Source organism: Hemiscyllium ocellatum, chromosome 5, assembly GCF_020745735.1.
Source record: "Hemiscyllium ocellatum isolate sHemOce1 chromosome 5, sHemOce1.pat.X.cur, whole genome shotgun sequence".
NCBI classification, from domain to species: domain Eukaryota; kingdom Metazoa; phylum Chordata; class Chondrichthyes; order Orectolobiformes; family Hemiscylliidae; genus Hemiscyllium; species Hemiscyllium ocellatum.
In genome coordinates, this window is record NC_083405.1 from 123,468,978 (window position 1) to 123,489,505 (window position 20,528).

Consider the following 20,528-nt stretch of genomic DNA (forward strand, 5'->3'; position numbering starts at 1 on the left):
CCAAGAGCGAATGTTATCCAAGTTTTATTGCACATGGACAAGAACTGTTTCAGTATCTGAGTCATCACAAATGGGATTGAATATTAGCCAACCATCAGCAAATGTCTCCACTTCTGCTGTCATAATGTTGGAAAGGTCAGCTCAAGATGGTTGGACATAGGAGACTACCCTGAAGAACCCCTTTGGCAATATCTTGGGCACGAGATGACTGATCTCCATCAATCACAATCAAATTCCTTTGCGTTAGGACTGGCTCCAGCCAGTATAAAGATTTACCCCAATACCTCCTGACTTCAGTTTAGCTCAGGCTCAATAACATCACTCTGTAAAACACTGCCTGTCAGTTCCTCACACTTCAACTTTTGAGTTTAGCTCTTTATCCATGCTTGGATCAAAGGTATACTGAGGATTTGTCCTGATTTGGACAGCTAGGGCACTTTTCAGACAATTTTCTACATCAGTAGTGGTTGCCCATGTTGCAGCTGTTCTGGAACTGCCTGGTAGGGTTGTAAGTAGTTGTCACTCACAAAGCTTCTGTCACACTGGCTACATTCAGCTGCCAATGTCAGCAAAGGGGGCAGTGCTTCAATGGAGCTGGCCCAATGGCCCAGCCCAGCCATGTATTTTAAGATACATAGCATATCTGATCAAGTATTTAAAAAATTATAACAGCCCATGATATTGGAAGGATTATATTAGTTTAGATAGAGGATGGCTTAACTAATAGAGACAGAGAGTGAATCTAAACAGCTGGCATTTTCAAGATGACAACCTTTAAATGATGGAGACCAACAGAGATCAGTATTAGGGACCACAATTATTATAACTGATACAAATGTATTTTTGCCAAGTTTGTGTAGATGACACAAAAGCTGATGGGAAGGCAAATTGAACAGATATTTTGTGTCAGTGTTCAATACAGAAGATACAAATAGCATCTCATGAATAACTGTTCATCAGGAATTGAGAGGGAAGGAGGAACTCAAGAAAATTACAATCACTAGGGAAGGAGCACTGACTAAATTGTTGAATGATTGATCTCCATCAACCACGACCATCTTCCTTCGTGTTAGAATCGGCTCCAGCCAGTGTAAAGACATACCCCAATTCCCAACTCATATGAGTTAACAAGTGTGCAGGTCCTAATGGATTCCATCCTAGAGTCTTAAATTTGTGCTTTAGATAAAGGGGAATCAGCAAATGTATTGTATTTCAATTTCCAGAAGGCATTTGATAAGGTGACACAGCTTAATGCAGAAAATAAAAGCCCACAACATTCGGGTTAACATATCTACATGGGTTGAAGATTGGCTTACTAACAGGAAGCACAAGTGGTGTGCCACACAGCTCAATGCTGCAACCTCAATTCTTTACAATTTATTATAAATGATTTGGATGAAGGGATTGACGGTATGGTAGCTGTGAACAGGACATTAAGAGCCTACAAAGGAATAAAGCTAGGTTAAGCAGATGGGCAAAGATGTGGCAAATAGAGCACAATATGGGAATGTGTGGAATTGTCCATTGTCACAGAAAAAAAGTTTTAAAAATCTAAATGATGAGACATTGCAGAGCTCTGAGATGCAGCAAGATCTGGATGTCCTGATGCAAAAATCACAGAAGGTTTGCATGCAAATACAAGTGATCAGAAAAACTAACAACAGATTTATTGCAAAGGGAATTAAATGCAAGAGGAAGGAAGCTATGCTTCAGTAATGCAGGCCATTGGTGACACTGGATCTGGAGTACTGTGTACTTTACAAGTCAATGTACTTATGGAAGGGTATTAATGCATTGCAAGCAATTCAGAGAAGGTTTACTAGACAAATAGCTGGACTGAGCTATTATGAGGCAATGCTAGACAGGCTTAACCTGTATCCACTGGAGTTTAGAAGAGTCAGAGGTGACTTAATTGAGACATAGGAGATCCTGAGGGTACATGACCAGGTGGATGTTGAAAACACGTTTCCTCTCGTGGGAGAATCTAAAACTCAGAATCACTGCTTTAAATAGGCACTTCTTATTTTGAAACAGAGATGGGAATCACTTTTTTTCTCTTAAGAGTTGAGGTTCTCTTTGCAATTCCCTTCCTCAGAAGGCAATGGATGCAGAGCCTTGAAATATTTTTAAGGCACAGTTAGATAGATTCTTTATTACCAAGGAAATGAAAGCTTATTGGGAGTATGCAGAAACACAGAGTTGAGATTAAAGTCAGATCACCCATAATCTTATTGAATGGCAAAGCAGGCATGAAGGGCCAAATGGTCTATTCTCGTTCCTTGTTTGCATTTTTGTGAGGATGACAGAGTTTACAGAGGGATAAACACAGGTTAAGCAAGTGGGCAAAATCTTGGCGGATGGAATATAATGTAGCAAAATGTGAAGTTATGCACTTTGGCAGGAAGAATAGAGGAGCTGAATTATTTAACCGGAAAAACACTGCAGAAAAATCAAAGGGAAGATATACGGACATTGAAAGCAGTTCATGGAAGGTTCACTCGATTGATCCAAACATAAATGAACTGTCTTATGAAAGATTCAGTAAATTGGGCTGATACACATGGGAATTTAGAAGAATAAGAGGCAACCTTATTGAAACATTCAAGATTCTTAGGGAACTTGACAAGGTAGATGTGGAAAGGTTGCTTCCCTGCACGAGAGTCGAGGACCACAGGGCAAAATCTCAGAAGTTTGCACACTTAAGACATAGACAAGAAGGAATTTCATCTCTCAGAACATAGTGAATCGGTGGAATTCTTTACGCCAGAGGACTGTTGACACTGAGTGGTTAAGTATATTCAAGATTGAGCTGGACAGATTTTTAATCAGTAAAGGAATCAAGGGTTAAAAGGGAAAAGGCAAGAAAATTGCATTATCAAATGAACCATGATCTCGCTGAATTTGGATCAGACTCAATGGACTGAATGTCCTACTTCATAGGTTTTATGATCAAAATAATTAGGAATCAGCTTAAATCACCAAATTACTTACCCTAGCTATGCAACTTGCAGTTTCATTCTCATAAAAAGCATGAAGCATGTTGCTTTATTCATCTAATGAAAGAAACAAACATTATTAAGAAATTAATAATGATCTGAAAATGGTCAGAAATCATTAGTATTATGAATAGTGCATACAGGTTGAGAACATAGTGAGACATTTAATGTTAACGCTTTCCGAACAGTCTTAATGTGCCAAGCAAAATTAGTCTGTTAAAAGTAGCAGAGTGATTTTGTTTGGAAGAGTGCCTGAAAAATGTGATTTTCCTACTGCAAAGTAACAAGGCACCTTTACTCAGAACTTAACAAATCTTTACCCAAATTTTAAATGCACCAAAATTCATGATGACCACAATTTGTTTTTATCTTGCTTATTTGTTTAATATTCTAAGGCACTTCAGAGGTTATGGGAAAAAATGCAAGTGCCCTAGGAAATGCAATCAAAGCTGGATCTTAGAAGTGGATTTTAAGGACTGCCTTAAAGCCAAAGAAGAAAGAGGTAGAGAGGGTTTAAAAATGAAATTTCAAAGCTAGGAGCCTAGTTGGCTGAAGACACAACTATCAATGGTAAAGTGAATGGAGGGAAACATGCTCAAAGCATCAGAGTTAAAGGAACAGAAAGATCAGACAGCATGTTTGTACATTGGATGACGGTAAAGTAGCAGGGACATGTGGATTTCATAGCTGTTCTTAATTATACACGCTGAAAATTTTAAGGTGGGGGACCATCAACCAGTACAGGTCAGTGAGGACAAACTAGTAGCATTTTGTATGAAATAGGACATTAGTGGGAACTTTGGATAAACTGATCAGGTGTGTGTGTGTGTGTATACACGCAAGGGGGGGGGGGGGGGGGAAGATTGTGAGAAAGAATGCGGACAGCATGGGCAATATTGAAAAATTGAGACGAGGTGAGGAAAGCATAGATAAAAGGTAAACGTTCATAGACAGAGATAAAGATGGAGGCCAGCAATGTTAAAGAAATGGGCAGTCTTTATGGTGGATAGTACCTGTCTGTCAGATTGAAAACTTCACTCTGGATTCAACAGCTGCACATATTCTGTTCCGCGCCAGACAGTGGCTCAAGAGAACTAAATGGAACTATTGGCAAAGGTCTAGTTTAAAATCCCAGTGCTTCAAAGAAAGAGATTGCAGATCATCATAACACAAGGGTAGTGGAAGAGCTGGGAGAAGTGGTGAGGTAACAAATTACTAAAAATATGAACTGTAGGCAGCTTTAAACTGCAGAAAGGGGAGTCTCCTTTTATACTTGTCAAACATCGCACTTTCCACAGAATTACAGTCCTTAAAATAAACAGACCACAATTGCTCAAGCTTCCAGTGAGTCCACATTTTGCCACTTCATCCAGTAGCAACATCAAGTCACTGTCACCAGACACTTACTTCAGTTTTGCAATTTCCCAAATCCATTACCAACAGTAAAGTTGTGATTCCTCTTCTGTCAGACCATGCCAGAACAAATCATTCAGATTCCTTAAAAGAATGCAGAATGCACCTCACTGATACCCAAATTTGGCTTCAGTAGCTCCTGAAGAACCTGCAGTCTCTTCCCTTTGCTGACTATACCAACTGTTCTCTTATTTTCTCTCTTTTTCCTTCTGCCCCAAAAGCATACAGCCAATAAGCCTGTTTATTATTAACACAGCTGCTCTCATCCTTTACTCCCAGGTGAGGACGCTTCACCGTGCTCAGCCAGTCCCATGACTAAACTAGTTTCATTACCAGGCTGATTTCAGAAGTCTCATGATCAGTTTCACTTTAATCTAGGTTTTAAGGCATATTCTGAAATATAAATGGCATAATCCTCATAGCCATTACATGGGACATTAGTTAACAGTGTACAGGTTCTGTTTGGGAGGAGAAGCCATTATTGAAAATTTGCTGGCTATTTCAGATAGTTGAGTGAAATGGAAAAAGGGCAGTGCTATACAAATTGGTAGGATAAAAGATGACATGGTTAATGGGTACAAACAGGATAAGAGATTACAATGGCTGTAACTTGTGATTTTGGATGATGACAAACCATCTTTGCACAAATAAAGTAAGCCAGAGATCTAATTTTGCCAAAAGAAAACATTAGTTTATTTCTTGGATTATTAGGGACTGCTAAAACAAGTTTAAAACAAGACTCCATTGATAAATTACCAGATTTCAAATCTGGGTAGTTAATTGGAAGATAAGGGGCAATTTTTTTCACACAGAGGGTGGTATGTGTATGAGATGAGCTGCCAGAGGAAGTGGTGGAGGCTGGTACAATTGCAACATTTAAAAGGCATTTGGATGGGTATATGAATAGGAAGAGTTTGGAGGGATATGGGCCAGGGGCTGGCAGGTGGGACCAGATTGGGTTGGGATATCTGGTCGGCATAGACGGATTGGACCAAAGGGTCTGTGTCCATGCTGCACATCTCTATGACTCTAAAATAATTTCCTCCTTAATTTTAGGGGAAAAACAAACATCATTTTTTTCTTCATGTAAGGCTTTAAGATACTATATGTCCATAAAATCTAGAAACTAAAATTTTGATTATAATTTTAAATTGTCAAAATCTTACATTGTTTTATGTTATTGTATTAGCCATTCACAGTGCATATTGCAAATATTTTAACTTTGCATTAATTATTTCATATTTCAGACTTTATAAATTATTTGAGCTTCATAATAATATGGTGGTGTGCTATTTTTGGCGTATTAGCAGTTAGTACTTTTCAGTAAACAGATTGTATGCGAATACTATAAATAAAATAATTTATAACATGATCTACTGATCATGGAGACTTCCATTTGCAGCGGGAATTGCCAAATAACTAGTAAAATGTCGACAATGGGATTTGAGGTTTGGTCTCATTTCCTGAAAATTGGTTGTTATGGTTTGGGGCTGACTTTGCTACTTCGCTCCTTGTGAAATTGCTGTTTCTCTGTATACAGCTGTTAATGTTAACTGTTTTGCAAACTGTGTATTGTTTAACAAAACTAAAAACATGTCGACAAAACATGTAAATAACTGTGGACTATCATTAAACACAACCCTACTTTATATTTAGGATTAATGAGGCTAAATACAAAAGCATTACGTCTCCTGATTTGCTCTGAATATGTTCTGGTATTTTTGGACTCCATTTTAGAAGCATAAAAACAGAACAGGAGTAGGCCATTTGGGCCTTCGAGCCTGCACTGCCAATCAATGTGATAATGGTTGATCGTCCAACTCAGCTCATGCTTTCTCCCTGCACCCTTTGACCCCTTTAGGCCCAAGAACTAGATCTAACTCCTTTTTGAAAATATTCAACATTTAGACACTGCTTTCTGTGGCAAAGAACTCTACAGACTCATCACTCCACTCTCTCCTCTACTTCCAACAAACTCCCCATGTATGATTTTAAAAATACGACTAAATAACCTGGATTTCAAACTGGACATTAACAATATGGTCAAAGGAACTGAGGTCATTGTTGCTAAGTTTGCAGGTGACACAAAGATGGTGGATGGGCAGGTAGTGTTGAGGAAGCAGGGAGATCATAGAAGATCATATAGTCCCTACAGTGCAGAAGCAGGCCATTCGACCCATCGAGTCCACGCTGAAGGACATTTCACCCAGACCCATCTCTTACCTCAGTAACCCATGGTGAATCCACCTAGCCTGCACATCCCTGGACACTATGGTCAATTTAGCAAGGCCAATCCACCTAACCTTGAACACCTGTGGGAGGAAACCAGAACACCCAGAGGAAACCCACACAAACATGGGGAGAAGATGCAAATTCCACACAGCTGATTCCACAGCAATTCCACAGCCTGAGATTGGAATTGAACCTAGTTCCTGATACTGTGAGGCAGCGCTGCTAATAACTGAGCTACTGTACCACCTCCGGGAGACTGCAAAAGGATTGGACAGGCTTGAAGCATGGTTGAATAAATGGCAAATGAAATACAAAGGTGAAAGTGTGAAGTTGTGCACTTTGGTGGGAAGAATAGAGATGTAGACCATTTTCTGAACAGGGAAAGCATTCATGTAGAAATCTGAAGCACAAAGGGACTTAGGAGTCCTAGTTCAGGATTCTCAAGATTGACATACATGTTCAGTTGGCAGTTGAAACACAAATGCAATCCTGACATTTGTTTCCAGTGGGCTGGAATACAAGAGTACAGACACACTGCTGAGGATGTATAAGGCTCTGGTCAGGCCATGTTTAGAATATTGAGAGCACTTTTGGGTCCCATTTCTAAGGAAGGATGTGCTGTCTTTGGAGAGGGTCCAGAGGAAATTTAGAAGAATGATCCCAGGGATGAAGGGCTTGTTATCGGAAGAGCAGTTAAGGACTCTGGGTCAGTACTCCTTGAGTTTATAAGGATGAGGAGAGATCTCATTGAAACTTTCAGAATAATGACAGGCATGGATTGGAAGACATGGAGAAACAAAACAACAGAAATTGCTGGAAAAACTCAGCAGGTGAGAATATATATAGGATATAGCAGGCAGGGAAAGAGTTAAGTTCTGAATTTTGTGAAACAAGAGGTTCAGCTGAGCATGACTCAGATCATATAAGAACTTACAGTTAACAAGGGGGTGCTATTGGCAAGGGTAATGGGTTAACAAGATGGAAAAGCAGTCATTATGTAAAGCCATTTGACAATATTGGAAGCATTCAGTATGCAAGGCCAGCTAACAAGGGGAAAAGTATCCATTGTATGAATCGAGTTAACAAGATTAAGAATATTCATGTATAACACTAAGGGGCGTGGTCGCTGCTATCGATACTCATTGATAGGAGGTAGTCAACATGGTTTCATCAAGGGCAGGTCATGTCTCACAAACCTCACTGAGCTCTTTTGAGAAGGTGACCAAACATGTGAATGAGGGTATGGCAGTTGACGTGGTATACATGGACTTCAGTAAAGCTTTTGATAACGTTCCACATGGTAGGCTTTTGGAGAAAATGCAGAGGCATGGGATTGAGGGTGATTTAGCAGTTTGGATAAGAATCTAGCTTTCTGTAAGAAGGCAGCGAGTGGTGGTTGATGGAAAATATTCAGCCTGCAGTCTGGTTACTAGTGGTGTGCCACAAGGATCTGTTTTGGGACCACTGTTGTTTGTCATTTTTATAAATGACTTAGACACAGGCATAGGTGGGTGGGTTAGTAAGTTTGCAGATGACACTAAAGTCGATGGAGTGTTGGACAGTGTAGAAGAATGTTGCAGGTTACAGGAAGACTTGGATAAATTGCAGAATTGAGCTGAGAGGTGGAAAATGGGAGTTCAATGCAGATAATGTGAGGTGATTCACTTTGGGAAGATTAACAGGAAGGCAGAATACTGGGTCAATGGAAAGATCCTTGGTAGTGTGGAAGTGCATAGGGATCTTGGTGTTCATGTACATAGACCCCTGAAAATTGCCACCCAGGTTGATAGTGCTATTAAGAAGGCAGTGCGTTAGGTTTTATTGGTTGAGGGATTGGGTTCCGGAGTAGTGATGTCATGCTCCAACTATACAAAACGCTAATGCAGCCTCAATTGGAATATTGTGTACAGTTCTGGTCGCCCCATTACAGGAAGGATGTGGAAGCACTGGAAAAGGTGCAGAGGAGATTTACCAGGATGTTGCCTGATCTGGAGTAAAGGTCTTATGAGTAAAGGCTGAAGGACTTGAGTCTGTTCTCATTGGAGAGAAGAAGACTAAGAGGGAATTTAATAGAGATATACAAGATGATCAGATGATTAGGTAGGGTGGACAGTGAGTGTCTTTTTCCTAGGATGATGATGTCCACTTGTACGAAAGGGGCATTGCTGCAAATTGACGGGCGATAGATTTAAGACAGATGTCAGAGGCAGGCTCTTTACTTAGAGAGTGGTAAGAGCATGGAATGCCCTGCCTGCCAATGTAGTTAACTCAACCACATTAGAGGCATTTAAACAGTCATTGGGTAAGCATATGGATGGTGATGGGATAGCGTAGGGGGAACGGATTAGATTAGTTCACAGGTCAGCGTGACACCAAGGGCTGACGGGACTGTTCCGCGCTGTATTGTTCTGTGTTCTATGATTGTAATGATCACCCAATTAATATGTATGCTCCTCCCTGTAAAATGACTATATATTTATTGAGAAACTGCTACTCCAGAGAAGACTGAGAACTCATGTCTCAGAGCACATGGGTGATCGTTCTCCCTCCCTCCAGGGTCCAGAATAAAGATGAAGGAGGTAAAACAATACTGTTATACCGCGTCTCTGAGCATTTTTCTTCGAATGAGTGGGAGGGGGGTGGAGAACGACACTGGCACCATCTACAGAAACAAAACAGAGTTAATGTTTCAGGTCCAGTTATCCTTCTTCAGAACTGTTTGTACGCAGAGAAAAGTTGAGTGGAACCGAGTAAACAATAGGTGGAGATGGAGCTTCCAGGTTAACCCATTCCTTTGTCTGCCTAATCACTGTGCTCTCTCTCTCTCATTTATTTATCTTACAAACAGCTGACCCAACACTGATCCTGTGAAACACCACTAGCCCCAAATCTGTAGTCAGAGCAACCCCCTTCCACCATGACTTCTTGTCTTCTATGACCGAGCCAGTTTTGTATCCATCTTACTGATTAACCATAGATCCCATTTGACTTCACCTTCTGTATCAGTATTCCATGAGGGTCATTATCAAAGGATTAGTTAAAGTTAATATAGACAACGTCCACTGCCCTGCCTTCATCAACCATCTTTGTTTCTTCCTCAAAAAAACCTCCATCATGTTTGAGACACAACCTCCTCCATTCTACCGGAGAAAGTGAGGACTGCAAATGGTGGAGATCAGAGTGGAGAGTGTGGTGCTGGAAAAGCCCAGCAGGTCAGGCAGCATCCATGAAGTAGGAAAATCGACGTTTTAGGCATAAGCTTATGCCCGAAACATCGATTCTTCTGCTCCTCAGATGCTGCCTGACCTCTGTGCTTTTCCAGCATCACACTCTCAACTCCCCCATTCTACAACCACTTTGGAACATTTCCAGGATTTCAGCTAACTTCAAGGAGATAAGTTGCTACATTTTGTACATCTGGTAAGTTCAATAGTAAATTAGCACCATTTGATGAAGGTAAAACCACATTTTAAATATAAACATCAGTAGCACTATAATAAACATGTGTCAGGAAGAATTAAGACAGTTCTATACAGCTGATGACCTGACATGTACAGCAAGTACTGAATTAGGTTCATAATTGTTTCATTGATAGCTGATGTAGAGTGATTGGAGGATCAATACTTCACAATTTTGAACACTGCTACACATCTTCATTTAATGAATACACAAATATGACACTTGAATTTGCTTAGCACCTTTTCATGTCATCAAAACCTTTCAAAATGCTTTGCAGATGGACAAATCAACCTGCTTGAGTAGCATCACACCCACAAACATGCACCCCCTCCACTACTGATGTATACCATCTATAACAGGAGTGTAAAATTCACCAGACACTAAAACAGGTGTGATGTGGAGGTGCCAGTGTTGGACTGGGTGTTGGACAAAGTCAGAAGTCACACAAGGTTATAATCCAACAGGCTTATTTGAAGTCACAAGCTTTCAGAGCGCAGCCCCTTCATCAGGGGCAGTCAGTGAGAAGATCACAGAGTTTTTCAGCAGAGAGATCAAGGTCAGAGGAATCAAAAGATCATACAACTGTTGTGAGTGAAGTGTCAGATCATAATCTCTGTAAGTGACCAAGAGTGTTACATGGTGAGTGAAGTATCAAAAGCTGAATAACCAGCGAAGAGATGATCTATAATCCGATTAAATGAGGCAGAGAGATAATTATTTAAAAAATTAAAAATAAGGTGGTGCTATAGATAAACTAAATGACTGGAAAAACATTAGATTAGATTACTTGGTGTGGAAATAGGCCCTTTGGTCCAACAAGTCCACACCGACCCTCCAAAGAGCAACCCATCCAGACCCATTCCCCCACATTTACCCCTTTACCTCACACTATGGGCAATTTAGCATGGCCAATTCACCTAACCTGCACATTTTTGGATTGTGGGAGGAAACCAGAGCACCCGGAGGAAACCCACTCAGACTGGGGGAGAATGTGCAAACTCCACACAGACAGTTGCCTGAGGCGGCAAGTGAACCCAGATCTCTGGCATTGTGAGGCAGCAGTGCTAACCATTTTGCCACCATGCCGCCCATGAATTGTATAAAAGTCGCACCTTGAGGTCTAACCACAGAAATAAGTCATTCAAAACTGTACAAACTAATTAAGGTAGAGAGATCATAACAATTTATCAAGGTGATGGTGTCAAAACAGGACAGTAAGGAAGATTCTACAGATACAGAACAATATGTTGGGGTCACATGTAGCACAACATGAACCCAAGATGACGGTTGAGGTCCTCTTCGTGGGTGCAGAACTTGGCTATCAGTCTCTGCTCAGTGATTCTGCATTGTTGTGTATCCTCCAAGGCAGACTTCAAGATTTCCCTACAGGACTACAATGGTTCAAGAAGTGGTAGGTACAATACAATATGGGAAAGTGAGTTTATGCACTTTGATAGGAAAAATAGAGGTGTAGACTATTCTCTAAATTGGGAAAGACTTCGTAAATCTAAAGCACAAAGGGACTTAGGAGTCCTAGTTCGGTATTCTCTTAAGGTTAACATGTATGTTCACTTAGCCATTAGGAAGGTAAATGCACTGCTGGCATTCATTTCAAGAGTAGGAATGTACTGCTGAAGATGCATAAGGTTCTGCTCACACTGCATTTAGAACACTGCGAGTGGTTTTGGGCCCCATATCTAAGGGAGGAGCGTGGTGGCCATCGAAAAGGTTTACAAGAATGATTCCAGGATGAACTATGACTCTATATGAGGAGCGGCTAAAGATTTTGGGTCTGTACTTGATGGAGTTTAGAAGAATGAGAGGGGTGGGGGTCCCACTGAAACTTACGGAATACTTAGAGGCCTATAGAGAATGGACATGCAGATGATGTTTCCAGTAATAGTCAAGGGAACAGTCTCAGATGGAAGGGACTACCTTTAAGAACCAAGATGAGGAGAAATTTCTTCAGCTAAAGGGTGGCAAATGTGTGGAACTTATTTCCACAGAAGGTTGTGAAGGCTAAGTTATTGAGTGTATTTAAGATAGAGATAGATTGGTTCTTCATTAGGTAAGGTGATCAAAAGTTAAAGGGAGAAGACAGGATAATAGAATTGTGAAACACATCAGTCACAATCAAAGGTGGAGCCGACTCAGTGGGCCGAATGCCCCTAGTTCTTCTCCATATCTAATGGTTTAAGAAGGCAGCTCCCCACTATCTTCTCAAGAGTAACTGGGCACAAACGATAAATGCTGCCCCACCATGAAACGTCCATATTCCATGAATCAATTTCTTTTTTTAAATTGTAAATCCTGCATTTCAAATCTAGTTTTCTTATTTTAGTTAGTTAGTGGAATAGCTGATTTAAGAAATGATGCACAATGTCTGTAACCTTACTCTGAACTAAATCTGCCAACAGCAATACCACAGGCCAATCAGGGAACTGCAGCACTTACTAAAAACCAGTATACAAATTGTGCCACTTAGTACAGCTTCCTAAGTAATCATCTGGGTAGCGATGACTGCATTTAGCTCAAAGTAGTTTTCCATTGAAATGTTAAAGATTACTATCTAGCCTTTTGAACTTGGATATGGCTCAGTGAACAACCATAAAAAGCACGCAACCATAACAGTGAGTTTTAGTACCCCACAAAATTATTTCTTTAACTATGCTATGTCTCCCATGAAAGGAATGGGAATTATTTCATTAAAAGCACTAGATAAATACAAATATCCTTTTCTCTTGTCGTCTAACATGTTCTCCTATGCATTCTACCCATTAGTCTCATAATCCAATCACAAAAACTATCTAATCATTCTTCTCATTTTTCTTCCTTTGGGAAGATGTAGTCAGTACTGCTCTTGCTCACCTACATCTAATTAAATCGGTTACAGAGAATTTCCCAACAAAGTACAGCACAGCACAGCACAGGAATAGGCATTTTGGCCCATCAAGCCTGCGGCGACACATGAAGCCTTTCTGAACCAAAAACCTTTTACTTCTACACATTCGGTATCCCTCCATTTCCTGCCTATTCATGTAACTGTCACGATGCCTCTTAAATGCTGCTATAATTTATCTGCTTCCACCAACTCATCTGGCAGGGCATTCCTGGCAATTATTACCCTCTGTGTAGAAAGTAGCCTCTCACATGTCCTTTAAACTTTCCCATTTTTTATCCTAAATCTATGTGCCCGAGTAATTGGCATTCCTAGCCTGCGAAAAATCCTCTGACTATCCATTCTATCCATGTCTCTTATAATTTTGTCAACAACTATTGAGTCACCCCCTCAGCCTTTGATGTGCAAGTGAAAACAAACCAAGTTTGTTCACTTTCTCCTCGTAGCTAATACCTTCAAACCCAAGCAAACATTTTGGTCAACCCTTTCTGTTCCCTCTCCAAAGCCTCCTCATCCTTCTAGTGGTGTGGTTACCAGAACTGCATGCAATATTCTAAATGCGGCCTAACTGAAGTTCTAAACAGGGAGAAAATGGGGACTGCAGATGCTGGAGTCAAGATTAGAGTGGTGCGGGAAAAGCACAGCAGGACAAGCAGCATCCGAGGAGCAGGAAAATTGACGTTTTGGGCAATACTCTATGCCTTATCCACTTGTATTGCCACTTTCAGGGAACTATGGATCCTTTTGTCAACATTTCCCTATACACTGATGCTACTAAGGATTCCGCCATTATTATATACTTACTTCCTGCATTAGACCTTCCAAAGTGCATTACCTTGCATTTGTCCAGATTAAGTTCCATCTGTCATTTCTCCATCCAAGTCACCAGTCTATCTATAACCTGCTGTATGCCTGGCAAATCTCCTCACTATCAGTACTTGCCCTAAATGTGTGCCATCTGTAAACTTACTAACCTACATTCTCCTCCAAATCATTTATATATACTACAAACAATAGGGGTCCCGGCACTGATGCCTGCAGAACACCACTGGTCATAGAACTCCAGTCAGAAAAGCACCTTTCCACCATTAATCTCTGTTTGCAATGACCAAGCCAGTTCTGTGTCCATCCAACCAATTCACCATGGACTCTATATGACTTCAGCTTCTGTATCAGCCTGCCATGACTGACTTTGACAAAGGCCTTGTTAAAATCAGCCAGAGAGTGGTGGACCTGTGGAATTCATTGCCGCAGAGCGCAGTGGAGGCCGGGACGCTAAATGTCTTCAAGGCAGAGATTGATAGATTCTTGATGTCACGAGGAATTAAGGGCTATGGGGAGAATGCAGGTAAGTGGAGTTGAAATGCCTATCAGTCACGATTGAATGGCGGAGTGGACTCGATGGGCCGAATGGCCTTACTTCCACTCCTATGTCTTATGGTCTTATAGTACACAACAACCACTGCTCACCCTCATAATTCATCGTTGCCACTTCCTCAAAAACTTCAATCAAGTTTGTGATTGAAATTCTCCAATAATTTCTCTGCCACTAATGTAAGATTCACTGACTGTAATTTCCCAGATTATTCTGTTGCCCTTCTTAAACAAACAACAACATTGGCTTTTTTCCAGTCCTCTGAGACTCCTCCTGTGACTGGAGTGTATACTAAGATTTTATACAAGACCCCAACAGTTTCCTCCCTCCGTATTCTGGGATATATCCCATTGGATCCTGGAGGCATGTCTACCTTAAAGTTTTTTGAAACATCCAATGCCACCTCCTTTTTTATATTAACATGCCCCAGAATATCAACATACTATCTACCGTGTTCTTCTCCTTTGTGAATACAAAAGCAGTATTTGTTAAGGACCTCACCCACACCTTCCGGCTCCATGCATAAATTTCTTCCTTTGTCCTTGAGTGGACCTACCCTTTCCCAAACCAAACTCTTGCTCCTTAACCACCTATAAAAGAGTTTGGGATTCTCCTTAATCCTGTTTACAAGATAATTTCTTGGACTCTTTTAGTCCTCCTTGTTTAAGTTCTTTCCTGCTTCCTTTAGGTCAAGAGATCTGTCGGTTTTCAGTTTCCTAATCCTTGCATATGTTTCTCTTTTCTCTAAGCTCACATTTTCTACTGTCATCGAAGGTTCCTGAATCTCCTCATCCTTATCCTTTACTTTCATAGGAATATGCTGGTTCTGGCCTTTAAAAGATTCCCATGAGATAGCTGTGGATTTACGCTCACACAGCCATCCCAATCTACATTCCCCAATATTAGCATCGTTCACCTTCGCCCAGTTTAGTGCTTTTACATGAGGACTACTCTTATCCTTATCATGGGTAACTTAAAATTTATGGAATTATGGTCACTCTTCCTGAAACGTTCACCCACTGAAACTTTGAATCACCTGGCATGGCTCATTCATTCCCTAAAACCAGGTCTAGTATGGCCCCCTTCCCTAGTTGGCCTATTTACGTATTGCTTCAAAAACTCTGCTGGACACATCTAACAAAATTAACCTCCCATCCACGACCTTGGAGCTAGGGATTTCCAGTCAATACATGAGAAGTTAAAATCTTTCCCGATGACAACACTATTGTTTTCACTCTTTTCCATTATCTATCCACATGTCTACCGCTGGCTGTTGAGAGGCCTGTTGTACAACCCAAAGTGACTGCACCCTTTCTATTCTTGAGCTCGACCATTATTGCCTTGCTAGATGAGCCCGCCAAGGTATCCTCCCTCAGTACAGCTGTGATATTCTTCCTAATCTTCATCCAACTCTTCCACCTCTTTTACATCCCTCTCTAACTCATCTAAAACATCTAGATCTCGAAACATTAAGCTGCAGTCTAGTCTGTTATAGTTACATTATAATTATATGCACTAATCCAAGCTCTGTGTTCATTTATTGTGGATGCTGGAGATTAAAACCAAGATTAGAGTGGTACTGGAAAAGCACAGCAGATCAGGCAGCATCCAAGCAGCAGAAAAATTGATGAAGGACTTTTGCCAGAAACGTCGATTTTTCTGCTCCTTGGATGCTGCCTGACCTGCTGTGTATATAATATTGACTCTGTTCATCTGCCTTATCTCTCATTCTCCTCGCATTAAAACAAAAAAAACACTTCAGATTGCCAGTCCCAACATGTTCAGTAACCTCTCCCTGTCTGTTCTTCCTCTTATGTCTTACTGGCTTCAGTATCTTACTCCTCCTCAGTCATTTCACTTGCTGCCCTATAGCTCTGATGTGTCTCAGGCATCCAAAAACTGGACAGGTATAAAAAAAGACTTAAAAGAAATTATTATCTTCATCACAAACTGGTTAGAATATTGAAGGTGAAGGTTAGGATATGAATATGCAAAGTTGCCATTAACTATCTAGTGTTAGTATACCTCAATGAAGATATTTTGAACTTGGAGAATAAGCAGCGCACATGCTTCAGAACTATAATGAACCAAAAATGGCCAAATTGTGAGAACAGTTTTCACAGATTTAGCTTGTATGCCTTTGGATGTAGAGGATTAAAAGGTGATAAAATTGAGGCATTAAGAATCAGAGGAGTTTAGAGAGAGAAACCTTTGCCACTGGTACGGTAGAATCCATGACGAGGAAAAATAACCTTAAAATTAGTGGGCATTCAGGGATGATTTAAGAAAGTGAGAACAAGAACTTACTATAAATGAAACTTGCTGTCACACTTTTCTTCATTCATAAGATGAGTGTCACTGACGTTAAAGGTCAACCACACTGATTTGGGTCTGGAATTACATATAGGACAGGGCAGGTAAGGAATGTATTTTCCCTCTCTGCAGGATACTAAGTAACTTGATGGGTTTTTACAACAATCAACATTCGCCATTTGGCTAATAACCTTACCACAGATTTTTTGTTTATTGAAATCAAATTTCAACATTCATCATGTTGGGATTTGAACTCCAGTACCCAAAACATCAGCTCGGCGCTCTAACTTACAAGGGCAGTGACATTACTGTTATGCCATCACCTCCCTTTATTTGTTGATGAATTTACAAGTTTACTCAGAATTCTTTCAATAAAATTTCAGCTAGGAATTTTGATTCTGAGTGACTAAACTTTTAGATTAAGTAAACATCTCACAAGGTTTACATATATCCATAGAGATTTTGTACTCTTAATGTCATAATTGAATAACATCAACCTTACCCAAAAGTACAAACATGTACTTGAGGTGCATATAGTCATGGGACTATATTGGTCCATGCCGACCAAAATGTCCATCAAGGCTAAGCCCATATAGTCACAGAGTCCTACAGACTGCTGAGCACAGCATTCTCCATGTGCACGATCTGGAAGAAAAAAACCAAACATGTTTCATCCTGCTCCATGGTGCAGGTTTTGGACCAGAAGATTATCTTGGAGCCCTCAGAGGCAAAGAGCAAGGCTTACTAGCTCCTCATCTTCTGGAGATTCTTGAAGATATCAACAACTATTGTCCGCAGGAGTAGGTTCTGCATGTTTTTCTGGAATTTGGACAGTTTTCTCCATTTCTCACTCACCTTCTGAACCTATTGAGGATAAAGAACCGCTTGATATTTCCCACCTGTCCGCTGGAATCTCAAAGAAGGGTTCATGGTTCTCCAATCTATGTAATCCCTCTTGAGCTCATCAATGTTTTCTGGGGTCAGCAGTTTCAGATTTACCTTCCATGTTCCCCTGCCAGCCCATTGGTCATCCTGTAGGTGACAGTTGGCCAGCAGGAAGCAGTTGTCAGACAAGAACACCAGCTTGATGTCGGTGGGTCTGACTGAGAATGTGCAGAATGTAAACGGCAAATCTATCCTTGAGCAGATAGACCCATCCAACCACAACCAGGTGTATCTACACTGCGCACTGTCTGCAAGGGTGTTGAGGACATCATGCAGCTTAGTGACTTTAACCATTTCCATCAGGAATGGCATGGCACACAGTTTGCTGTCAGCCCCTCAGAATCATCCATCTGTAGCGATGATCCAGTTGAAATCTCCAGTCAGAATGACTGGCATGATGTCGCCAGCACCAGTGAGAGGTGCTGCAATACAGCCAGTCGCTCACTCTTTACCACAGGGGTGTGCACTTTAATTAAGTCTCGGGGAACTTTACTTTACGTAACATCAGCTACAAGGAGGTGTCTGCCCACCACCTCCTTAACTTCGGAGATGAAGTTGCCTCCTCAGAGCAGAATATCTAGGCCAGAGGAATGACAATTGTTTCCCAAATCATAAGCTTGACTATTTCCTGTAGCTGCTGAAGTGCGATATTCCACATTCCTGCAGAAACAGGAGGTCCGCTTTGACATTGGCCAGGTAAACCAACGTGGACTCACATCACGTTGTAGATTTAACACTACTCATGTTAATACTGGCAATTTTAAAACCAATTTTGAGAGGTTCCCGTAGACCCAATGTCTATTCACCTGCAGCCTAGTCACTGGGGGAGTTACAGAAACCCTGCTGTGTGAGCAAACTGCTGGACACTCTCAGCACTGAGGTGGCTGTTCTGTTCCTCCCTGGGGATGTTGCCCTAATCCGGTGATGTCAGGGCAAAGACGAAGCCAGGAAGGTCCACTTGTGAACTGCCCCATCGCAGTCACCCAAACAACCTTCCACATCATGTGGAGGAGGTCTAAGATAGATTTGTTCACAGAGATACCATGTACAAAACTCTGGATAAGTGGGGGGAATGTACCTACCCCACCCACATTCTGATGGGCACCTTTGTGTGTAGCTGCATCAAGCTGTGCGTCAACCCTTGGTACGCAGACACCAAATGTCACTACGTACTGAGGTTCTACCTGTCCCTGGTGCTGCAAAAGAGGAAACTAGCCTCATTGCCGCAGAATGCTCCAAGTAGTTGAGGGTGGCACGGTGGCACAGTGGTTAGCACTGCTGCCTCACAGCGCCTGAGACCCAGGTTCAATCCCGCCTCAGGCGACTGACTGTGTGGAGTTTGCATGTTCTCCCCGTGTCTGCGTGGGTTTCCTCCGGGTGCTCCGGTTTCCTCCCACAGTCCAAAGATGTGCGGGTCAGGTGAATTGGCCATGCTAAATTGCCCGTAGTGTTAGGTAAGGAGTAAATGTAGGGGTATGGGTGGGTTGTGCTTCGGCGGGTCGGTGTGGACTTGTTGGACCGAAGGGCCTGTTTCCACACTGTAAGTAATCTAATCTAAAAAAAAATTCCGTATCACCTGTTCTTCATTCCAGAACTTGCCTGTTTTCCAGAGCAAGGAGTTGACCTCGAATGAATGTAGCAGACTGACACATTCCAAGGTCCTAGACTATGTACTGAGGGTCACACTAAAGCTTGGGGCAGCTGCTGCCAAGGCGCAGTGGGAAAGACCACCGTTTGAGGTATTTCTGCTAAAGCAAAATGGGCGCCCATTACTTGTTCCTCCCAGTGTCTCTAATGTGTGTAAGTACAGCATTGTACAAGTAAGAAATGCCTTTGGTTTGCTGGATAGAGCAATGTTTGTTTCTCCTTATACTATTGTGCAGAACAAATCTGCTTCAGTGACTAAGTGTATTTTTTAAATTAAAAAAGCACATAATTTTCCATCAGCATCATTTAAATAAGTCAAATCACTGAAGGCTTCTCTCAGTCTCCATTTGCTTGATAATTTTTCAAAATTATTTAAGGAAAGAGAGGTGTTGGTGTAGTGATAATAATCAAAAGGACAAGGCTAACGCCTTGGGGTTCAAACTCTACCACAGACCACCCAGCATTGAACAAGGAACCAGAAATGACAATCGCAAATCCAGGACTGTTGACATTGCAAAGTCCTCCTTACTAAAACCTGGGGGCTTATCCAGAAACTGGGCCATCAGTTCCACAAACTAGTCAAGCATTTGTGTGACACAGTCACACTCTCAGAATTATATCTTACAATGTCCCAGACAATACCATCCCTAGATACATGTTCCACCATCAGGACAGATCCAAACTTCCTGCTGGTTACCACTCAGCCCTTATCATGAATCAGAATCCCTCCAGTTTGAACATGGATTGGAAGATGAAGAAGGTGTCAAGGGCACAGAATGTATAGAGTGCAGGAACTTCTACATTTATCATCAGGTGTGGCTCAATGGCACCACTTCTGACCTAAATGGACACCGCTGCTAAACTGAGCCTATAGCACAACATCGTGGGCCAAAGGGCCTGTTCTGTGCTGTATTGTTCTATGTTCTATGGTGAGGGAAACAATATGGGTGGATAAACCTGCTTGAACTTGTCCTCACTAATCTACCTTGTCACAGATACATCTGCCCATGACAATGTTGGTAGGAGTGGCCATCGCACAGTCCTCATGGAAGTATGGTTCAAGAAAGCAGCTCACAACATTCTTGTTGTCTTTAGAGACAGGTGGGGCATGGGGGGGTCTGCCTTAGTTTGATTTAACTTCCTCCCTTTCTCTCTAAATTACTCTCACTTTTATGTCATTGTACTGCTCTGACAGGTTGTGCATGCAAACAGAGTCAGAAACATGAGCGACTTAGTGGTAGAGGATAAA

General features: G+C 41.4%; 1 protein-coding gene across 7 annotated transcripts in view; it reads right to left on the reverse strand.

Annotated features, from left to right (window-relative positions):
* Positions 1-20,528, reverse strand: part of galnt11 (UDP-N-acetyl-alpha-D-galactosamine:polypeptide N-acetylgalactosaminyltransferase 11 (GalNAc-T11)) — a 171,733-nt gene that overhangs the window by 144,533 nt on the left and 6,672 nt on the right. For 4 of the 7 annotated variants that reach the window (XM_060825151.1, XM_060825149.1, XM_060825145.1 and 1 more), the window contains exon 2: positions 2,992-3,053. The gene's annotated coding sequence lies outside the window, so the exon portion shown is untranslated. Of the gene's footprint in view, positions 1-2,991; positions 3,054-17,189; positions 17,333-20,528 lie in introns of those variants that run through there. The other 3 variants (XM_060825146.1, XM_060825147.1, XM_060825150.1) reach the window with 3 other exon arrangements.